This window comes from Cucurbita moschata, unplaced genomic scaffold, assembly GCF_002738365.1.
Source record: "Cucurbita moschata cultivar Rifu unplaced genomic scaffold, Cmos_1.0 Cmo_Scf00068, whole genome shotgun sequence".
Lineage (NCBI taxonomy): Eukaryota > Viridiplantae > Streptophyta > Magnoliopsida > Cucurbitales > Cucurbitaceae > Cucurbita > Cucurbita moschata.
The window spans coordinates 1,379,351-1,401,638 of record NW_019268584.1 but is presented as its reverse complement, the minus strand read 5'-3'; positions in this window follow the sequence as shown (position 1 = coordinate 1,401,638).

The window sequence follows — 22,288 nt, the reverse complement described above, 5'->3', positions numbered from 1 at the left end:
ACAAGGACGAGAGCCAAGAAGCTACAACAAACCTTATACACTTATATTCAAGCTATGGTGAGCTCATCAAAGGAAATTCTAGAAGACGTTGGAGACCTCCCTTATATGTTGTGCAAAGTTGAGCTTCAAGTAAGAGATGAATTAAATGCACTTTAAGTTGCATTTAATAAACTCAGGTGAATTTATGAAACTAGTCCATGACTAATAAGCACGTTTCATTCATTACACTATTTAATTATAATTTAACTATTTGTTTGTCATATTTAAGCTAGTTTTAAATATAGGAGTTAAGGTTATATTGTAACCCACATAGGTTACAATATTCCACCATTAACGAGCTATTTTAATATAGAGGTCATGGGTATTTTTCCTTTACTAGCCCATTTAATTTGGGAGTTATGTATAAATAGGTTAAGGTTGTAAAGGCTATATATAGCTTCTTTTCTTTAATTAAAGAGATCCGATTTTGGAATTAAGAATAAATTTTGAAAAGAGAGATCAGATTTTGGAATTAAGAATAAAATTTCAATTTAAGCTTCCTTCCCGTTAAGATTNTTTTTTTTTTTTTTTTTTTTTTTTTTTTTTTTTTTTTTTTTGCAAATTCTTGTATTTAGAATTTGCATGCTAGAGTCATTTAGATGATAGAGTCATTTAGGTGGTATTGATCAAACCTCCTGTGGAGTGATTCGAATCACGAATTTAGAAACGAGTTTTCTTTACTTTTGATATTAATCATCAAGATAATCCGTTCCATATTTTCCCTTGAATTGATTTCCATACAGTGATTCTAAAGTTTTTTTTTCAACGAAGTGGAAATCTACCAAACACTTTATAGTTCTTGTTTCAAACTATTGATTTTCAATTCGTCTCTAGTTATTTCTCCAAATTCTCTCCAAATTCTCTTGTGGCTGCTCCTTCATGTCTACCTCAAAATCATTTCATCAATTCCCTAAAATCTCTGTAATAATCAAAATCAAAAGTAAGTTGGATAAACTTCTATTTATTTGAATCAAATTGCCTTGAAACTTTGTGGTAAAAAGGTGGGATAATCAAAACTTTTATCCCATATCAAAATTCCATAAGAATTCATATAATAATTGTATTCCAAATCAAACAAAATATCGATAGAATCTATCTATACCAAAGATGAAGGTGAAAGAAGTTCCATCGAACCATAACGATAATGAAAAAGGAAAAGTAGCTGAGCAATCGAGCAACCAGTCGAATCGATTTCGTTTGTCAAAGAAATGATCTCCCCACTTTGTCATGGGATGTGAGTGTAATGGTTTGAAAAATAAATATTCAAACCTTGCCAGAAATTGCATTTTCGGCGAGGTGTTATTCTCGTAGAAGTTAACCGCCCCATGATCATTTTAAACTACCCACCTTCACGCTTCCATCATCATCTCAATTTTCACTTCCATTCTCACTTATCACACTCTATTTCGAAGGAATTTTTTAGAGAGACAACGAGCACAAATCTAGGGTATTCATCGATGTATTATGATCATAAGTTATGGTAGGGTAAAATGATGTAAGTGTTGAGGGTAGCTTTCAACGGGGTTCTATGAGTAGAGGGTGACAAAAATCTTGCTTGTGGCCGTCAGGAAATTGATTAGAGAAGAAAGGGATTAAGGTAGCGACGATTCGAGTGTTTGAGGGGCGAATGCCATTGCTCACCCTCGACCCACAAGTTTGTAGCCAAACAATCCACGATCCGTACCAAATATGGAGTCTAGCCTTAGGAAGCTTGATCCAAAGCACGTCAGCCAAGCTCACAACCCACAGGCCCGCCACGATCTGCGTTGCTCAACTCTCACGTGTCTAATACATGGTCTATTTCTAGGCGCAACTCCTTTCGACTCAGCTCAGTAGCTTCTCGGCTCGGTTTAGTGGCACACCTGAACTCGGCCTGTCGACTCATTTCGACTCTTTTAAGGAAATTTGAGGTCAATAAGACTCCCGTTTACTCAATTTTAGGTAGTTTTAGGACTTATATTAGAAATAATCATCATGTTTAGTTAGACTAAGATATTGATATGTTGTATGAATGTGATAGGGATTGATATAGGTGAAGGTTAAGGTTGCAGCATAGTTTTGAAACAAATATTAAATAATAAGGGACTTCGGCTAAGGCCAACCAAGTAAGTGGCCTTATTGTTGAAGTTAGATAATTGAATGATGTATGATGGTGCAATGCTTTATGACCTCTGCATACACCATATTATTTAATGTTATGCTTATGTGCTCTTTGTATTGACATATGATACTATGTAATATATGCATGTGAGATTCATTATACTATGTTATGAATGAAATAAAATGTTATGTATGTCATGTCTTGCCATGTGAAGTTTTGTGATGGATAATGTGATAATTGTCATGTATACATAATGGATGTATGTAACATGTCATGGATGAAAGGAGAAAATGAATGATGTTAATGTTATGCTATGAATGTAAAACATGGGGACCTCATGCATGTATCTATGTCATGTGCACCGAGATAGTTTTCTATTATGTTATGTTAGTATGGACACGTATCTTCAATATTTATTTTTGTCATGATATCATGTTGACGTTTCCTTTTATGTGGCGTCTGACGACATGTAATATGTTGTGCTCGACCAAGTCTGGCCCACGGAGTATGTATACAAGTTTGCTTGGTGGGTCCATGTGCACGTACGTGGGTCATGTGTGGGAGAAGTACCACACATCCAACCTTGTCTGAAAATGAAAAGAGTCCAAGACCATGTTATGGTTTTAAAGAATAGGTCCCAAATTGTGCTACGTGTGTGATTGCATTATTAACCCCAACAGTGGGGTGAATTATTGAGTATTTCTTAAAATGCTTAAGTCATGTGCTACCCTTATATTTTTCAGGTAAACATAAAGCGTCTATGCACAAATGACAATGAGTGTTGGAAAAGCCATGAAAGTCCAGATAGGTCTAGATAGTTTAGTAGTACCCATAGTTTTACATTTAGTAGTTAATAGGTGGTTTATTTATGTTTCATGGTAAAAGATGGTTATTTCAAACTTCTTGTATTTGAATTAAATATGTAAGTTCATGGTGTTTGACGATCCTATATTTCTAGTAACATAAGTTTGCTATCATCATCATAACATATTTTCTTTTGCAGAAATAAAAATTTAAAACTTCATCATAAAATAATGTCATGAATTTACGTGTTTAAAAACATCCTTAAAACAACACAACGAAATAGTAAATAAAATAAATAAACATTAACTTTCATGGATTTAGATTTGTGATGTCGTCGTCAGCCATATAGGGGTGTCTTGCCTTTACTTGAAATAGAAGTAGCTCATGGCTTGAGTATTTTAAGAAATACTTAGTAAGTGACTGATAAGGCAACCCTAATCCACAGCCCAACGATCAAAGCTTTTGTTTTAGCAAAGAACCCTTGAATCAAAGTAATTAACACCTCGAAATTTTGATCAACCAAGAGATAAGACTAGAATTAGATTACTTCTTACGATCGAAGATCTAGAGGCAAGATTTGGAACCTTGTTTTAAATTGTGTCACTCCACAATCTAACTTGATCCAGGCTTGATTGAATGACTCAGGTGCAATTCTACTAAAAGAATTGCTTGAAACTTAGAAATGGCAAAATTGGTGCTCGAATTTCTAAGAAAAACGTCTCAATTCGAGATCTCAATTTCATTCATTCACCAATTTGATTTTTACATAATATATTGTGGGTATTTATAGTCTCCCGACAAAAGATGTTTGTGGCCGAGATTCAATCCCGATCCCCTTTAATCTTCACAAAAGACGAAATCAATTTTGACCATTGCAAAATGAAATGAAAAAAACAATAAAATCTTCCAACAAATGTTGATATGTTTGAGTGACTAAGGAGACAAACTTGAAATTTATTGGGCTTCACTCGTGTAGGTTCAAACCCTGTTGTCAACATTTTAAAGTTTTCCAACTTCAACCGTGCAAATATTCAATTGTCCTTCGGTCAGCTTCTAATTCTATAAATGATGGTTGAGAATGAATGTTTGTTTGAACCGATCCAATTTTGTAGATGAAGAATGAATGTTTGTTGAATCTTCTTCGCCTTGGATTGTGTAATAGGTCCAGTTGGAACATTTGAAATACCGTGATTCTTATAATCTTCGTGTAATAGGTCTAGTTGTGGATGCTCGGATTTCTAAGAAAAACGTCTCAATTTGAGATCTCAATTTCATTCATGCACCAATATTAGTTTTGAACGCAGTTTTTCATTCGTCTCCTACATGCATTCTAATTTGATGATATCCAGATTTCAAGTCAATCTTTGTAAATAAAAATGAACCATGCAATTCATCAAGCACATCGTCTAGCCTAGGAATAGGATGTCGATACTTTACCGTGATTTTGTTGATGGCTCTACAATCCACGCACATGCACCACGTTTCATCTTTCTTCGGCACCAATAAGACTAGTACAGAACATGGACTCCAACTCTCTCGTATATAGCCCTTCTCCATGAGCTCCTCTACTTGCCTTTGAATTTCTTTAGTCTTAGTTGGGTTGGCACTATAAGTTGGCTTATTTGGAATGACTGCGCCTGGAATGAAGTCTATTTTATGATCAATATCTCTAATGGGAGGTAGTTCTTTAGGGACTTCATCTTGGAATACGTCATCAAATTGGTGTAAAAGAGATTGAAACATACTGGGCAAAGACAAATTGTTATCGTTAGAGACCAAACATCCTTCCTTATATATAAGTACAAAGATGGTTTTTTGTGAGAACATTGCCCTTCTAACCTCTCCAACTCTAGCCAAACAACTCACATTCTTTCTTTTTTTTTTTTTATCCAATTTCATTTTTTTTTCACTATGTTTTTTCTCTTTACTTTTCTCTATTTTTCACTCAACTCTTGTTTTTCTTTCAATTCTTTTTCCTCACGCTCTTTCTTTTTTCTTCCAACTTTAATTCATCAACAAATACATTTGCAGAACTCAAAGATACAAAAGTGGTTTTTCTACCATCTTTTACAAAAGAATACCTATTCAAATATTCAAAAAGCCATCATACATAACCCTCTTGTCAAATTGCTATGGTCGGCCAAACAATATGTCTCCCCCATGCATTGGTAAAATATTGCAAAGAACTTCATCTTTATATTTTCCCAAAGTAAAAGTTATTAAACCTTGAGAAGTTACCTTTATTGTTCCACTTTCATTGAGCCATTGAAGCTTGTAAGGTTTAGGATGGTGTTGGGTTGAAATTAGCAACCTTTTGATCAGCATGGTACTTACGACATTGTTGCAGCTTCCACTATCAATTACAAGACTACAAGGAGTCCCCTTGACTAAACACCTTGTGTGAAATAGTTGTCTCTTTGATCATCAACATCATTCTCTGTAACTTGAGTTTTAAATAGCTCATCTTGGTCACTTTCCTCACTATCTGTGACAACTTGTCCATTCTTGATGATCATGACTCTCTTGTTAGGACAATCACGACTAAGATGACCAATTCCTTGACATTTCCAATATTTCATGTCTCTATTTCTTTCTCGAATCACCTTATATTCCTCCGCTTTTTCTTTACCCTTGGAGGTCTCAGCTTTGTTCTTTTGGTCAAGATCATACTTGCCTCCAACTTTGAAATCTATCTTTTCAATATTTGCATTCTTTTTCCAAGTGTTGGAAGTAGTAGACTTTGAAATACCATACCTCTTGGAGTTCTCCTTCTCCCAAGCTAGTTGCCCTTCGATTTTGACAGCAAGGTGTAACAATTCTTGCATATCAAAGTACGTTTGTCTATCCACTTGATGAGCAAGTTGTCGGTTTAAACCACCAAGGAATCTAGCCATTGTATCTTCCTCATCTTCATCAATACATGCTCTATTCATAAGGGCCTCCATTTCTTTGTAATATTCTTCAACACTTTTGGATCTCTGTTGCAAAGTATAGAGTTTTTGCTTGAGTACTCGAGAATAATGCTTAGGAATGTACCTTTTTCTCATTAATGTCTTCCATTCCTCCCACGTTTCAATTGGTTCTTCATACTTTTTCCTCCACTTTGATTTCAAAGATGTCCAACATATAATGGCGTAATCACAAAATTCAGCCACAGCAAGCTTCAACTTTCTTTCTTCACTAAAATTGTTTCAATCGAAAACATGCTCAATTTTGCTCTCATATTGCAAATACTCTTCTGGATCAGATCTCCCATAGAAAGTTGGAATTTTTAGCTTTACTCCCCTGTCTCCTCTTTCTCCTCCTCTCTCATACTGGTACTCCCTCTCAATTCTTTTTGGTGCTAAAATTTCTCTACCCCTTCTTCTGACTCTTCATCTCCCTCGACCGACATCTCTCCCTCCCCTAGGACTATGTCCCGCTAAAAGGGTGACATTGTCATCTTCTTCATTTTCAACTCCTTCATTCAAGAGTACTTCCCTCCCTTGAAGATTACCTCAGGTCATTTCAGTTCGCTCCATCCTGTCTATCAATGTACTAATATCTTGATTCAAACGAGTAATTGTTCCAACCTGTGCTTCTCTCCACCTAGCTTCATTGATCTCCCCTCCATTTCCTCCGTCTTGGTTCATGATTGTATAAACAGTAGTGGAATATGTTTAGGACTTCACACACTCAACTCACTGATTTTACACTCAGGGACACTCGTGTTTATACACACAAAGGTAGGCTGTTTGGGAAAGTGACTAAATTATGATCAAGGTAGGCTAATATATCGGTAAAGCAATTCTGAAAGTAGCAAGCTATTTAAGGCAATCAAGATAAGTTAATTATGAAATAACAGCAAAATAAAATAAGAAGTGAACAAACAAATAAGGGATAGGAAGATATTTTTGGATAGAATTGCACAATGAAAAATAAAAAATAAAAAAAATCCAAAAAGAAAGGACGTGAAGATTTTAAGAACGATCTAACTCTTCTTTTTACAGAATTTGAGAAATTTAGAAGTTATCGTTAAGCGTAGATTATGAGAAAAAAATATCAAACACAACAGTTCTAGATTTAGATGGATTAAGAAAAAGATGTGAATCGAAGTTTATTTGATCTTCAAATAAACATGCAAATGATCTAAAAAAAATGATAAAGATCGTTTATAATCACAATCGTAAGAACAAATATGATAATATTTTTTTTATTCAAGATCTAAAAGTGATCTTTAGGAAGAAAATGAGAACAAAGTGAAAAGTTGATGAATAATGGCGGAAATGACGACAAGAAAATAAATGGACAGATTTAAAGAAAAGATAAACAATAGCATAAATGAAAGATAAAATCAATTCTAGAGTCGACCAGAAAGATGTAAACCTATGCTCTGATACCAAATTGATAAGGCAACCCTAATCCTCAGCCCAACGATCCAAGCTTTTGTTTTAGCAAAGAACCCTTGAATCAAAGTAATTAACACCTCCTTATACGAAATTTTGATCAACCAAGAGATAAGGCTAGAATTAGATTACCTCTTACGATCGAAGATCTAGAAGCAAGATTTGGAACCTTGTTCTAAATTGAGTCACTTCACAATCTAACTTCATCAAGGCTTGATTGAATGGCTCGGATGTAATTCTACCACAAGAATTGCTTGAAACTAAGAAATGGCAAAATTGATACTCGAATTTCTAAGGAAAACATCTCAATTCGAGATCTCAATTTCACATGTGATAATACTTAACTATTAAGCTATCCAAAAATCAAGTTCTACATGGATGTTCCAAACACATGAGAGTAATATTTCACTTCCTTAGAGATCTTACAGAAGAAGGAACCGTTAATTTATTATTTTGTGGTACCCGAAATTAACTTGCTGATTTGTTGACAAAGCCTCTCAAATTAGAAGCATTTCAGGGCGTGCAGAACTTGATGTGTAGAGTTGAAATAACTAATTCTTGACAAAGAAGAATAAGTTCAAAAGTGGGATGGTTAGAATAATTTGATTATGTCAAATATGGTTAAACTAGTTTGCAATATTTGTGGTTAGTTTCTGTTTCTCTCCTTATTTGGAAGGTTATAAAACTCAAGTTCAGTACTCATTAATATCATCACTTGAAACTCCAATTGTTTAAGTTTCTGGCTTAGTCATTCTTCTATCAAAACCTTATATCAAAACCTTATAGCAGCAAGCCAACCTCAGTCATCCATTTAGAACATATGAGTCAACTTCAGTCATCCATTTAGAACATATGAGCCAACCTTAGTTTCATAGGCAAAGGATTTGAGCCAACTTCAGTAAAAGTCTTTACACCTAGTCCAATAGCTGTGGTAACAACAACAGGCAGACCTTCAAAATCCTCCTACATGTAAATGTTAATTAAGAATCTTAGAGAAAAAAAATCCAGTTTAAGTAAACAAGTTGAAATAGAAATGCATACACCAAGTGCACCAGCAATGGCATATGTTAGACTGCTAAGGTTGAAAGATGACTTCGATGTTAACCAAAGGAAGATCACTATACTGCGCAAGACGCAAATCCAAGTGAGAACCTCCTAAAATAAACTGAAAGAAACATTTGAATAATTGCCTATGATTCTATTTCATAAACGTATTGATAAAAACACCATGTAGCATTTGTAGTCCAACGATTAGGATAATTGCCTTCCAAGCAATACACCTGGGTTCGACTCTATACAAAATGCAGATCTTATAAGTAGACTTGGAAAATATAGTAAAAGAAGCATTTGTGCTTTTTTTTAGCCAATGGCTAAGTTTCTTTACGATTCTACCTAGCTAAGTTTTTTAGTTTCTTTGCAATTCTACCTCTTTGCATGACAAATATAGTAAAAGAAGCTAAGTTTCTAAGTTTCTTTGCAATTCTACCTGGTTTAGGTTGCATGGAAAATGTAGCAAAAGAAGCATTTATGCTTTTCTTTAGGCAATGGCTAAGTTTCTTTGCAATTCTACCTGGTTTAGGTTGCATGGAAAATGTAGCAAAAGAAGCATTTATGCTTTTCTTTAGGCAATGGCTAAGTTTCTTTGCAATTCTACCTCTAGTTTAGGTTGCATGGAAAATGTAGTAAAAGAAGGAAAATATAGTAAAAGAAACATGTGTGCTTTTCTTTAACCAATGGCTAAGTTTCTTTGCAATTCTACCTAGTTTAGGTTGCATGTAGAATCATTCAAGCTAGACATGATCGATCTTGCTTGTGAAGTTATTCGAATTCTACCTTACTTGTGGAGTGATTCGAATTCTATTTAGTTTAGATTGCATGTAGAATCATTCAAGCTACACATGATCGATCTTGCTTGTGGAGTGATTTGAATCTCAAACAATGTTCTTAACTTGAGGGCACGGCTCACCTAGTCGAGGCATGGGTCACTTTTTTTCTTCTGTGGCATATAAGATCTGGTTCAAACATTCTATCTGACCATCTGTTTGCTGGTGAAATGTCGTACTAAAATCTAGGCGAGCACCTAATGCTTTTTGGAGTCTACGCAAAAGTGCTAACGTAAAGTGTGGGTCTCAATCTGATACGTTTGACATAAGAACTCCATGAAGTCTAACAATTTCCTTCATGTATAAGCATGCCCAATTGTCTACAGTGTAGGTAGCTTTACCATAAAGAAAATGCATTGACTTTGTCAATCTGTCTATAATTACCCATATCACCGTGTAACCTTTCAACGTTCTTGATAGCCCTACAATAAAATCCATGGTTATATTCTCTCATTTCCATTTTGTTACACTAAGGGTTTGCAACCATCCCGCCGGTCATTGTCTAGATGATTTGACTTACTGGCAACCCAAACATTAGCATCTTACTAGCAACCCAAACATTTAATTACTGGCAATTCCGCTATATCCTGCTTTATTCCACGCCACCAAAAGTGTGGTTTTAAGTCTTGATTCATCTTGGTACTACCAAGGTTCATGGTGAATGGGGAGTTATGCACCTTGCCTAGTATCTCATTTCCCAGCTCTTCGACCACACTACACACGAAGGACCTTGGTGCAACAATCCTCCATCAGACGACTTGGAGTAACCGTCAATTGGACTACCTGTGCTCTAACTCCTTCCACTTCCACCGTTATTCCAACTTGTTCGAATGTCTTTACTTGAGGATCCCTCGTGATTAACACCGATAAATGGGTTGTCTTCCTACATAGGGCATCTGCAACCACATTGGCCTTCTCGGGGTGGTACTGGTTGTTGATGTCATAGTTGTTCACCATTTCTAACCACCTCTACTGTCTCATTCCTTTTGAGTGAAATAAATACTTCAGGCTTTTGTGGTCGGTGTACGTCTGAATTTTCTCTCCATACAATTAATGTAGCCAAATTTTTAATGCAAAGGCTACTACATCTAGGTCCAAGTCATGTGTGGGGTAGTTCTTTTCATGATCCTTCAATTGTCGGGATGCATATGCAATGATCATTCTGCGCTACATCAACACACATCTCAGGCACTTCTTGAAAGCATCACTATAAATTACATAGTTTCCTGTGTCATCGGACATCGTGAGTACTCATGCAGTCACTGTTGAATAAACTTTAAATACTAAATGCCAATTTTTAGTTAATTTGTTAGGGGAGTTTAATTTGAAATGTCACTGGTGAAAGAGAAGGCTGCTCTCTCATACCTATTATTAGAGTTAGAAAAACTTATAAATACCTAGTCCTTTGTAAAGTTAGAGAGCAAAGAAATAGAGCAGAGAAAAAAGAAAATACAGAGAAGTAATAGAAAAGGGTTTTTTTGAAAAACTCAGTGTTCTTTGTCTCTTTGCCTCTCCACTCTCAAAGGAAAAGATAGTATGCGTGACATCTCGTTCACAAATACGCGAGTAGTATAGTTTCACAAATTGGTATCAGAGCGTTCTACCGCTAGTGTGTGAGATTTATTTAACAAATTAGTGAGATTTATTTAACAAATTGGTATTAGAGCCAATGACCTATGTGACGGGTCAAATGCCGCTACCACGACTAATGAAGACAAACTATGAGAATTGGAGCATTAAAATGAAAGCTCTTCTCGGTTCTCAAGATGCATGGGAGGTGGTCGAAGAAGGTTTCAAAGAACAAAAAGATACCATGGGTTATACAGCGACACAAAACAAGGCGTTGAAAGAGGTGCGATCAAAGGATAATGCGGCACCATACATGTTGTTCTGAGCCGTTGACGAGTCGGGCTTTGAGAAGATTGCCAGTGCATCTACTTCAAAAGAAGTGTGGGACACTTTAGGAAAAGTGTTCAAAGGAACCGACGAGTCAAGCAAGTGCATCTCCAAACTCTTTGTGGCGAGTTGGAGAGCATGAAGATGAAGGAGTCATAAAATGTATCTAACTACATCAGGAGTGTATAGACCGTGGTAAACCAACTCAGCTGAAACGGAGAAATGTTAGCCGAGACGCAGGTTGTGGAGAAGATTTTGAGGTTATTAACCAACAACTTCGAGAATATTGTATACGAAATAGAAGAGTCAAAGGACCTAGCGACGTTCACGGTCAATGAGCTCGCCGGATCTCTCGAGGCACACAAGCAACGTAAGAAGAAGAATGAGGAAATACTTGATCAAGCACTTCAAACCAAGGCATCAATCACAGATGAAAAGATACTCTACTCTCAAAATTTTCAAGGTAGAGGTTGTGGTCATGGAAGTCGTAGAAATGGTCGAGATGGTCAAGACAGCAGTAATGAAGGGTACTATTTGGAGAAGGGATAGTCGAGCCATGCAAATTGGCGTGGAAGAGGACGCAGTCGATGAAGAGGCATCCGATCAATTTATTCCAACATTCAAGGCTACAATTGTAAAAAATATGGTCACTATGCGAACGATGGTAACTTCGACAAATGTTACAATTGTGGTAGAGTGGGGCATTTTGCAAGAGATAATCGAGCTGCTAAAAAGGTAGAAGAAGCGATCAACCTAGCCTTGGATGACGCAACAAACGAAGGTATTCTCTTGATGGCTCAAAATGAAGATGTGAAAGCAAAAGAACACGGCGGCGCGAAAGTCAATGGCGGTAGTCATGAGGCAGTGGAAGCCATTGGGAATGAGGTGATATGCAGTGGATTTGGAAAAATCACGATATCGGAGACGAGAGAATGTAAGAAGGATGAACAACTGGATAACAGAGAGCTTGAGCTCAAAGAGAGAGAGCTTCAATGGCGGGAAAGGAAATTTGAGGAAGAAAGAAGAAAGAGGATGAGAATGGAAGAGAAAATGGAAGAAGAAAAGATGGAATGGAGAGAGGATGACAGAAATCCAGATTGAACATGAGAAACAGATGATGCAAATGCAACCTGCAATCCCTTCAAAATTCCAAAACAACGGCGAAGAAGAAGCCCACGCAATGGTGAAGAAGAAGCCTACGCGATCAGTGAACGAGCCAAAGAAACTACCAGATCATGAGGAAGAGAACAAAGATTCAGAGCAACAACTCAAAACTGCCATGGATAAATCTTTGGAGAAGTCTTAGGCGTATGTTGAAATCCAAGAACGAGCACCTTTCGAAGTAGAAAGTAGAGAATGAAAAAGAACAGAAAGATTTAGAAATTGAGATTGAAAGGTTTGAGAAGGAAGTGGCTGAGTTGAGTGAGAGTTCTTTCCATCTCAAACCGGAGAAGGAAGAGAATGGGAAGATAATAGCTTGTGAAGAAAATTGAAGAAGGTGTGGAGAAAGAGAAGGACTTATTAATGGAGATTGATGGTTTAGTGGAAGAGCCAGTGAGGGAAGAGAAAGATGTAGAGATACTAACTCAACAGAGAGACTCAATTGACGTGAATCTGAATCGAGTCCAACAGGAGGCAGTGAGTTTAAGACGCACAATTGAGATAATCACTCGTGATAAAACCGAAATGGAGGAGGCAAAAGTGGAAGTAGAAAATGTCGTTGTGGACTTGTAAAGGGAACTGAGTAAACTGAAAGAAGCTATGACGTCTTTGACTGAGTCGAGCGTGGTTGAGAACGGGAGAAATGAGGAGTTGCTATCTCAAATGGGCTGTTTTCGAGAAGCCCCAAATAAAGTTTCATCAGAAAAGGACAAGCTTAGTTTGTTGCTCGAGGACAAGGAGAGGAAATTGAAGAAACCACGACTAAGCTCGAGAAAACGAAAACGGCGTAGGTGGAGTCGTTCGATAGAGCATTTAAGTTTATGGGGAGTTTTTTTAATAAACTTTAAATGCTAAATGCCAACTTAGTTAATTTGTTAGGATAGTTTAATTTGAAAAGTAAGAAGAAAAAGCTAAGAGCAATTCAAATTAGGGAATCGTTGGAGTGTGACGAGTGAGTTCAAAGTGTTCGAATGCGCTACATATATACAAATGCTAAATGCCAACTTAGTTAATTTGTTAGGATAGTTTAATTTGAAAAGTAAGCAGAAAAAGCTAAGAGCAATTCAAATTAGGGAATCGTTGGAATGTGATGAGTGAGTTCAAAGTGTTCGAATGCGCTACATATATACGATATATTTAACCGCATTTTTTATTTATTTGGCAAGGTTAACTCAAACTTGCACAAAGTTTCCCACAACTTTAAATTTTTTAGGATAGTTTAATTTGAAAAGTAAGAAGAAAAAGCTAAGAGCAATTCAAATTAGAGTGTGACGAGTGAGTTCAAAGTGTTCGAATGCGCTACATATATACGATATATTTAACCGCATTTTTTATTTATTTGGCAAGGTTAACTCAAACTTGCACAAAGTTCCCACAACTTTAAAGCACTAAATTTCATCAAGTTCAGTATCAAGGCAGGGTACTATTCTACCACTAGATCACTTGTGCTTCTACCTTTAGACATATCCATAATGTACTCGTATTTACGTCATGCAGTTCTTCTGAAATCCATAAATTTGAGCTTCACCTCTTGATTTAATAAAAAGAAAAAAAAGAAAAGAAATGCTTGATAGTGCTACTCGTGTCGTCTAATTTACTCAAGTTCCCACAATAAGAACTAATTTCATCATTGCAAGATGCACCAGCCGAGAATCGAACTCAGGTATGTACCGTGGGCAAGATACTATTCAACAACTAGACCATTGGTGCTTCTACCTTTAGACATATTCATAACTTACTCGTATTTTTGTCAGGCAATTCTTTCGAATTCCATAAATTTGAGTTTCACCTCTCGATTTAAAAATAAAAAAAGAAAAGAAATGCTCGATAGTGCTGCTCATGACATCGTGATAGAACCATGAGCACAAATTTCATCATTGATAATCTTCAAGATACACCTACTTGAGAATCGAACTCAAGTCTGTACCGGGCTAGGGTACTATCCTATACCTAGACCATTGGTGGTTCTACCTTTAGACATATCCATAACGTACTTGTATTTTGGTCATGCAGTTCTTCCGAATTCCATAAATTTGAGTTTCACCTCTCGATTTAAAAAGAAATGCTCCATAGTGCTACTCGTGTCTTCTATAAAATTAGATGAAATCGTGATAGGCCAAAGTTCTCACAATAAGCACTAATTTCATCATTGCTAATCCTGAAGATGCACCAGAGAAACGAACTTGGGTCTATACCGTGGCTTGTTACTATTCTACCACTAGACTACTGGTGCTTCTACCTTCATACACATCCATAACGTACTCGTATTTTGGTCATGCAGTTCTTCCGAATTCCATAAATTTCAGTTTCAACTCTTGATTTAAAAAGAAGAAAAGAAATGCGCTTGATAGTACTACTCTTGTCATCTATTTTAAATTGGAAGAAATCGTAAAGATGCACAAAGTTGAGAATCGAACTTAGGTCTATACCATGGTAAGGTACTATTCTACCACTAGACCATTAATGCTTCTACCTTTAGACATATCCATAACATACTCGTATTTTTGTCATGCAGTTCTTCCGAATTCCATAAATTTGAGTTTCACCTAAGCACTAGTTTCATTATTGCTAATCTTGAAGATGCACCAACCAGCCGAAAATTGAACTCGGGTCTACCACTAGACCACTAATGCTTCTACCTTTAGACATATCCATAACATACTCGTATTTTTGTCATGCAGTTCTTCCGAATTCCATAAATTTGAGTTTCACCTAAGCACTAGTTTCATTATTGCTAATCTTGAAGATGCACCAACCAGTCGAAAATTGAACTCGGGTCTACCACTAGACCACTAATGCTTCTACCTTTAGACATATCCATAACATACTCGTATTTTTGTCATGTAGTTCTTCCGAATTCCATAAATTTGAGTTTCACCTAAGCACTAGTTTCATAATTGCTAATCTTGAAGATGCACCAACCAGCGGAAAATTGAACTCGGGTCTACCATTAGACCACTAATGCTTCTACCTTTAGACATATCCATAACATACTCGTATTTTTGTCATGCAGTTCTTCCGAATTCCATAAATTTGAGTTTCACCTAAGCACTAGTTTCATTATTGCTAATCTTGAAGATGCACCAACCAGCCGAAAATTGAACTCGGGTCTACCACTAGACCACTAATGCTTCTACCTTTAGACATATCCATAACATACTCGTATTTTTGTCATGCAGTTCTTCCGAATTCCATAAATTTGAGTTTCACCTAAGCACTAGTTTCATTATTGCTAATCTTGAAGATGCACCAACCAGCCGAAAATTGAACTCGGGTCTACCACTAGACCAATAATGCTTCTACCTTTAGACATATCCATAACATACTCGTATTTTTGTCATGTAGTTCTTCCGAATTCCATAAATTTGAGTTTCACCTAAGCACTAGTTTCATAATTGCTAATCTTGAAGATGCACCAACCAACCGAAAATTGAACTCGAGTCTGTATCGTGGCAGGGTACTATTCTACCATTAGACCACTAGTGCTTTTACCTTTAATCATATCTATAACATACTCGTATTTTTGTCATGCAGTTCTTCCGAATTCCATAAATTTGAGTTTCACCTCTCGATTTAAAAAGAAACGCTCGATGATAGTGCTACTCGGTGTTCGTGATAGACCTAAGTTCTCATAATAAGCACTAATTTCATAATTGCTAATCTTGAAGATGCACCAGCCAAAAATCAAACTCGGGTCTGTACCGTGGGAAGGTACTATTCTACCACTAGACCAATAGTGTGTCTACCTTTAGACATATCCATAATGTACTTGTATTTTCATCTTGTATTTTCATCGGGTCTGTAACGTGGCAGGGTACTATTCTACCACTAGACCACTGGTGCTTCTACCTTTAAACATATCCATAACGTAATCATATTTTTGTCATGCAGTTCTTCCGAATTCCATAAATTTGAGTTTCTCCTCTCGATTTAAAAAGAAAGCTCGATAGTGCTACTCGTGTCATCTATAAATTAGATGATATTGTGATAGACCCAAGTTCTCACAATAAGCACTAATTTCATCATTGATAATCTTTAGGATACACTAGTCGAGAATTGAACTCAAGTGATTTATACCGTGGCAGGGTACTACTCTACCACTAGACCACTAGTGCTTCTACCTTAAGACATATCCATAAAGTACTTGTATTTTCATCATGCAGTTCTTCCGAATTCCATAAATTTGAGTTTCACCTCTTGATTTGAAAAGAAAAACTCAATATAATGCTATTCATGTCATCTGTATATTATGAGATGACATCGTGAGAATCCCATGTTTTCACGTGAAGCACTAATTTTAACATTGCTAATCTAGCACAAGATGCACCAGCCGAGAATCAAACTCGTGTCTATACCATGGCAGGGTACTATTCTACCACTAGAATATTGGTGCTTCTACCTTTAGACATATCCATAACGTACTCGTATTTTCATTATGCAGTCTTCCAAATTCCATAAATTTGAGTTTCTCCTCTCGATTTAAAAAGAAAAGCTCGATAGTGCTAATTATGTCATCTATAAATTAGATGAAATCATGATAGACCCATGTTCTCACAATAAGCACTACTTTCATCATTGTTAATCTTTAAGATGCACCAGTCGAGAATCGCACTCGGGTCTGTATCATGACAGGGTACTATTCTACCACTAAACCACTGGTGCTTCTACATTTAGACATATCCATAACGTACTCATATTTTCGTCATGCAATTCTTCCAAATTCCATAAATTTGAGTTTCACCTCTCGATTTAAAAAGAAAAAAAGAAAAGAAATGCTCGATAGTGTTACTCGTGTCATCTATAAATTAGATGATATCGTGATAGACCCAAGTTCTCACAATAAGCACTAATTTCATCATTGCTAATCTTCAAGATGCACCAACTGAGAAACGAACTTGAGTCTATATCGTGACTGGGTACTATTCTACCACTAGACCACTGGTGCTTCTACCTTTAGGCATATCCATAACGTACTCGTATTTTCGTCATGCAGTTCTTTCGAAGTCTTTAAATTTGAGTTTCACCTCTTGATTTAAAAAAAAAAAAAAAGAGATCGATAGTTCTACTCGTGTTATGTATAAATTAGATGATATTTAGTGAAACCCAAATTTTCACATTAAACACTAATTTCATCATTTCTAATCTTCAAATACACCAGCCGAGAATCGACCTCGGGTTTATAACTATGCGTGTTCTTTCTCTACTAAGATCATGCCACCCAAATAGAGAACCCTAACTTTGCAAGGAAGCTGAAGGATTGTTTTAGAGAATTCCACATAAAGAGCCCCAAAATAGGAATAGCTCAAGCTTAGAATGTAGAAACAGAATCACAACAAGAACTTAACCCAAGTTAAACTAGGCCTTGAGGATAGTCCACCTTCAAGTTCATTAGAATCTTAACCATCTTTCATGAAGTTAACCATTGAAACACAGGCGGCTCCTATGGCAATTCAAAGGATAGTCCACCTTCAAAGTTCATTAGAATCTCAACAATCTTTCATGAAGTTAACCCTTGAAACACAGGCGGCTCCTATGGCAATTCAAGGAGTGTAAACCCCTATAAGTTTCAACTATATTAAGGACGTTAGAAAGTTTGACCCACCTATATTTGATGAAGGCACGGTTGATTCGCTTCCTATATTTGATGAAGGCATCGTTGATTCAGCAAAAGCGAAGACATGACTTGATGATTGTCTTCCTATATATGAACTGCCCTGAAGAGTTCAAGGTCCATTGTGCCACCGACAAACTTAAAGAAGAGGCACATTTTAGGTGGAAGTCAGCTTCAAAGACAGTAAATGCTAAATATGGAATCATCCCTTGGAGTTGTTTCAAGGAGGCATTGTGAAAGTACTATTTTACAGTTGCCATGTAAATAAAAAAAAAAATCAAGAAGCCTTCTTAAGCCCTAAACAATGAGAGAGACTATAGAAGAATATGATTTGAAGTTCACTAAGTTATCTAGGTTTTCCTTGGAGTTAGTAGACACGGAGAAGAAAAAGAACTCTCCGTTTCATGATGGGCCGAAGAGAGAATATAAAAGGATCAGTAGCGACTCATGCCTCAAGCGACTATGCAATTGCACTAAAAGCAGCCACTCTCGTAACATGCACAAGTAAAAGAACAAGAAAGTGTAGCAAATAAGACACAAAAGAGAACTTGACAAGGACGCTCCAAAGACCCACCAAAGGCCCCGTAAGCGAAGCAACAAGCGTCGAGCACAGGAGAAATGTAACAGCCCAAAAAAAAATAAACAAATAAAAATTATTATAAACAAAAATTATTATTGGGTTTAAAAAAATTATAATAATAAATTAATAAATAAATAAATAATAAAAAACAATTCTTCCCACCCCTCTCCCTAACTGTCTATCCATTTCTCCAATAATCTCCCTCTAACCCACCTCACAATTCCTCCAAAATGAATCAGAAACAAGAAAACATCTCTCAAAAAAATTTCATATTTGAGAAAACAAAAATATCTATCATCGTATTTACAAGCGGCAGATCTACATTTGAGAAAAAAAAATGTCTATCATTAGATCTATCTTGGAAAGAGATCTCTACCTCTTTTTTCCAAATCAATTTAGATCTTTTTCCCTTATCCAATTATTTAGATTTTTTTTTTTCTTTCCTAGTCAAATAATGATTAAAAAATTGGTCTGGAATATATTAAAAATAAAAATAAAAATAAAATAAAATAAGAAAATACAGGCCAAGAATACTGGTTAATTAAACCCTCACCCAGTTAAAATAAAACAAGGAAATACAAAGATTACTGGGAAGTAAGAAAAAATAAAAAATACAGAGAGGAAGAAAGGTAAAATTTTGGAAACAAAATCGATTAAAAAAATTAGCCAATAAATAACATTAATACTTCAAGCCTAGCTTTAGTCTCATGCCATCACCGCGATGTCGTCATCCGTACAAAGGTGTCTCATGCCATCACCGCGATGTCATTATCCGTGCAAAGGTGTCTTGCCTTTACTTAAAAAGTAAGAGTAACACGTGGCTTGAGTATTTTAAAAAATATTAAGTGGCCCCACTACTAGAATCAGGAATGCAAACACATGCAATCGTGTTTGGGACCTATCATTAAACATCATTTCATGGTCTTGGTCTCAATTTCTAGTCCGTGTATATTTAGATGTGAAACACCCTAGACATGGCCCAAGTACGCGCACATGGATCATAGGCACGCTCATATACGTAACCCAAGGACTTGGCCTTCGACAAGCGTACACCCTCGTTGCTGGTATACCATAGAGAGAAGGGAGCGCGCATAATACTGTGGTGTATATAATACTGTATCATAACATCATGACAAACATAAATGTCGTAAGGTACAATCATGGAATGTGTCTATGATGCAATACATATCTGTGTTTGTTTCATACATAACATAATTATTACATGTCATTACATAAGGTAAAAGTACACTAAGGAACCATACTTTCATAATATGTCACATTCATCACTAATATAACGAGTAAACACGATATTTCTTAACATGATATTTCTCATATCATCACATCATAACATAATAAGCACACACAACAAACACAAGGTATGACACGTGCAAGGGTCACAGGATATGCGTCGTCCATACTTCAAACAATTCATCCAATCAAAAAGGTAGTGAAGTCATTTACTTGATTGACCACCATTAATGTTCGTTAGATCTCTTGATGATAGCCTAATATTGATTCTTGAATATTTATGTAATATTCTAAGCTCACATGTGGAATGCAGAAGGTAACTCCTAAAATATCATTATTTATGTAATAAATTTTAAAAGAATGAATCAATTCACGTAAAGGTAAGGTGTCCATGCAGGTGCATGTTCCATTTACATGCTACATCTATTCCACAAATTCTCAATTTATCCTCAATGACTTAATCAAGCCCTTTTTTAAAAAATTTATTATTATTATTATTATTTTCATAAATTTGAGAATGAAATATTGTGCTAAAATTTGATTGGATACTCAGATGTTTCTATAAAATTCGCTAGAAGATGAGCATAAAACAGGCATCTTGTTGGGATTTATGCCCTAAAGCCTCGTAATTAATTATTTAGTTTTTAACAATAATTTATATTATTTTATTTGTAATTTAATTGTTATCCATGGTATAAAAATCCAAGGTTATTAATGTAATCTTGAGCAGTATGTGGTTGACATACAAGAGGATCGTATTCAAGTAATAACCTAAAGAGTCTGTAGTATATGGATAAGGTTGGGTGCCTTATCCTAGTAACACTATTGGTACGACCCACTTTGTAATCGTTAAAAATGATTTGATCCTAATCGTTCATGTGGAGACATGTAAGTGGGGGTATCCTATACAATGAGTTTGTATAAGACTGGACCAAGAAATATTTAATCTCTCTTTGTAAATCCGTTAATTGAGAATATTAATATTTCACATGATAATCATATGCGACTGGATCTTAATCCTTATGAACTCTTGCGTGTGGGCTTGTCCTTTAATTTACATGGGGGAGAATGACTCTCTTAGCCGATTCAATATGCCTACTATTTTGGGGACTTCACCCAATAGGGAGTTGGGAACATAATATCATGAGATGGAATTCATGAGATGGAATTCACTCCTTTCCATATCAAGAAAGTAGATGAGTTGTTCTCTTAAGTACTGATTTTGGGACTTGAACAATGGGGCCCCACCCTCTCATTGGCCCGAGAGGGACTTGGTTTATGATTGGATCTTAGACAAATTGTTCATTAGAGAATCAGTGGTACTTGCGGTGAAAGATGTAATTACAGGGGTAAAACGGACTTTTGACCCAGCTGTAATTATGAACAACTCGTGAAGGATCGACTTGCTTGTAATGATTATATCGATACACATAACTTGTCCTCCAGTGCATAAGAGTGCAACTCTAGGTCTATAGTGGAGTGACCTATAGTTAATTAATGGAAATTGATTAATTAAAGAATTTAATTAATTAATTTTGTATCACTAAAGCTATAATCGGTAGGTTCATATGGTCCCCTTTCTAGATCATAGTAACGCTAAAAGGTTCAATTTATTTGAAAGAAAATTGAAGTGTTCAAATTGATATTTAATATATTAGATATATTAAATATAAAGGAGAAAATAAATTTAATTTGAAATATTCCATTAATATTTAATAAATAGAAAATACATTTGAAGTGTTCAAAATAATAGGTAATATATTAGATAGATTAAATATAAATGGAGAAAAATATATTAAATTGAAGGGTTCAAATTAATATTTAATATATTAGATATATTAAAAAGAAAAAAATATATTTATTGTATTTGATACCATTAAATATTAAATGAATTAATGTATTTGATACCTTAAACAAAAAAAAATATATTTGAAATTTGAATTAGATTCAAATTAATTAAATATATATTAGGATATCTTATAATATCTAAATATGATTTATATGAGTTATAATATCCTAATATATTAAATATGTAAATATATTATTTAGCAATGATTCTCCGAGAGTCCCTATAAATAGGACCCTCGGGTTGAGCCAACATATAGAAATCTCTCCCACTTTCTCTAGAGAATGAAATTACATGTCCAAAGAATTCTCGAAACTCTTCTTCTCCAATCCCTTTGGAATTTTCTTTCGATAGGCTCCCACAAGCCTTGACCTTGTGTTCGAGTCATAGTAAGGAAGATCTTGTGGAATGCTGAAAAACTTCTACATGGTTGGAATACTCCAAGGAGTCTTGCAAGCGAGGGTTCTTACAAAGGTAGAGTTCTTACTCTTTTATTTATTGCTTTGTTTTAATTCTTAATAAAAATTAAAACGGTTCCCAATGCTTCCGCTACGTGGATGAAGAGTTCATTCCCTTCACATCTCTATAGACACGACATACCATGCTACTTATTTATCTTCTATGTATAATTTTGCTCACTTATCTACGGACATATTGATTTTATTAGTATGAAATGTACTTATTTAATCATTCTATCTTTGATGACGTAAAGTATTGAGTAATCATTTTCTTGT